This window comes from Marmota marmota, unplaced genomic scaffold (assembly GCF_001458135.2).
Source record: "Marmota marmota marmota unplaced genomic scaffold, marMar, whole genome shotgun sequence".
NCBI classification, from domain to species: Eukaryota; Metazoa; Chordata; class Mammalia; order Rodentia; family Sciuridae; genus Marmota; species Marmota marmota.
The window spans coordinates 637-3,217 of NW_026009890.1; the positions used below are offsets into that span (position 1 = coordinate 637).

Sequence of the window (2,581 nt, forward strand, 5' to 3'; positions counted from 1 at the left end):
AATTTTTTTGTTTTAATTAGTTACACATGACAGAACAATGATCTTGATATGTCATACATTTGAATCAGATGGGATATAATTTCTCATTTTTCTGAGTGTACAGGTTGCAGAATTACATTGGTCATGCAGTCACATGTATACCCACAGCAATAATAATGTCTATTTTATTCTGCTGTCCTTCCATTCCCCCCCTTCCTTGGCCCTCCCCTCCCATCACTTCTCTGTACCCAATCTAATGTGACCCACTTCTTCTTTCCTGCTCATTTTTAACCTAAGAAAAGCATGGGGCTCAGGTTTCCTTTTCTGTTTCAGGAAAGAAAAGATCTGAAAGGATCACCAGTTAGCTGAAGTGAGAGTGGGAGTTGGTGGGGGAAACTATTCATGGGAGGGGACCAGGGTTTCACACCATCCAAAGGATGTACTGCTTCCAGGTGGGACCAGACTAGCACCACCTCCGTGGGATCTGGCTTATGCCTACAATGGCGCGGATTACATTGCCCTGAAGAAGACCTGGGCTCTTGGACCTCCGCTGACACTGCAGCTCAGATCACGCAGCACAAGTGGGAGGCTGAGGGTGTGGCGGAAGCAAACAGGGTCTACCTGGAAGGGGAGTGCATAACGACACTCCTCAAGCACCTGGAGAACAGGAAGGGGACGCTGCAGCGCGTAGGTACCATTGGCTACAATGCAACTTCCAGATCTCCTGTACATTCCCCCATGCGCCAATAAGGAGGGAGAATAATGGAATCCACATGAGAATGCCATCCTCCCTCTGATTCAAAAGAGTATGAGTGCAACTTAGTTTCCAGAAGCTGTACCAGAGAGTGACTCTAAGAACTATCCTTCTCTTAATTACAACTAAAGGGTCCTAGGGCTGGAGGGAAGATGATCCTTAAAATAAGTGATCAGTTTCCTTTGACTCTGGCAGCAATCTTGGGCATCCCTCAGCAACTTTCTGGGTTTGTTCTTTATCCCAACCCAATGACTTTGGAATTCATTTCCTTAGCTGTCAGCCTCCATTCAGGTCAGAATCTTTCTCAGAGGCTTGGAGCCTCTTCCTCTGGACTGTCTCACCCTGAATCTAGAACATAACAAAAATAGGAATATTTCCCAAGATCCATGAGTATTGGTTAGTGTATGGGTTCTGTGCTCCCACCCCACACCTATTGTCCTGTCCTTTTTTCAGTGGATGATGGGAAGTAATGCAAAATGTCCCAATTAACTGAATCTTCTCAGCAGATTCCCCATTGACATATGTCACCCATCACCCAATCTCTGACCATGGGGTCACCCTGAAGTGCTGAGCTCTGGGATCAGAGATCACCCTGACTTGGCATGGGATAGGGAGCACCAGACCCAGGAAATGGAGCTTGTGGAGACCAGGCCTGCAGGGGATAGAAACTTCCAGAAATGGGCAGCTGTGGTAGTCGGGAGAGAAGCAGAGTTACACATGTGTCTTGTGTATCATGAAGGGTTTCCTGAACCACTCACCCTGAAATGGTGTAAGGAGGGGATGAGGGCACAAGGCCTGTGGTCAGGAAAGCAGGAGCCATTCTGGAGACCCTCAGCAGAGTCAGGGCTGAAAATTGAAAGCCAGGGTCACTCATCCTCTCTTCCTTTCCCAGAGAGGGCTCCCAAGATCTCTATCCCCTTTGTGGTAATGGTTGCTAGCCTGGTTCTCCTTGAAGCTATTGCTGCTATTATGATGTGAGGTAGAACTCAGGTAGAGTAAGGGTGAAGTCAGAGTTTTCTTTCCCAAGCCCCAGGTAGCTTTTCTTGACTCTTTAACTTTAAGAAGGGTTGACCCACAAAAAACATAAACTTGAAAGCCATAATTCCAAACATTTAAATCTCCAAAAGATCAAAACTAAAATTTTTAGGAAATCTTTTTTTAATTCATTAAAATACAGTTATTTGCATTTTTAAAAGGGATTTGTTTTAGAAACATGACAGAACAGGTCAGAAGCTACTTTATACCATAAAATAGGTAATAACATATATATTGTTATATGGATACATGTGCAACTATACTAATGACCGTTGCACAGGTATAATAACTATGAACATATAAACCATATTCCTAAATAGGTCAACAAGCAAAATGTATAAACACCTATCACTATGATTAGTAACTGTGCATCCCAAGCTTTACACCTGCAGTAATCTGAAAAACTGTATTGGACAACCTAAATCTTTTGACAAGATGAATCAGCATGCACAATAAATCACCATCAAATACGCAATTATAAAAAAAAGTCAAAACTTTGAGAAATTTTTGTCGTTCACAAATATAAATGTACAAAAAAGACATTTCTTCTTTTATTGAGAAAGTTTCAGTGTTTTTACATACATGTTACAGAGCTTACACACAGTTGACATTCAGATAATGTACTTTCTTTTTTTGTTTTTCTATTTTTTTTGTTTTAATTATTTACACATGACAGTAGAATGTGTTTATGCACTTTGATACACATAGATGGGATCTAATTTCTCATTTTTCTGAGTGTACATGTTGCAGAATCATATTGGTCAGCAGCTATATATATATGTATATATATATATATATATATATATATATATA

General features: G+C 41.3%; 1 pseudogene; it reads left to right on the forward strand.

Annotated features, from left to right (window-relative positions):
- Positions 1-446: 446 nt before the first annotated feature.
- On the forward strand, positions 447-1,502 carry LOC107134825 (annotated as a pseudogene).
- Positions 1,503-2,581: the final 1,079 nt, after the last annotated feature.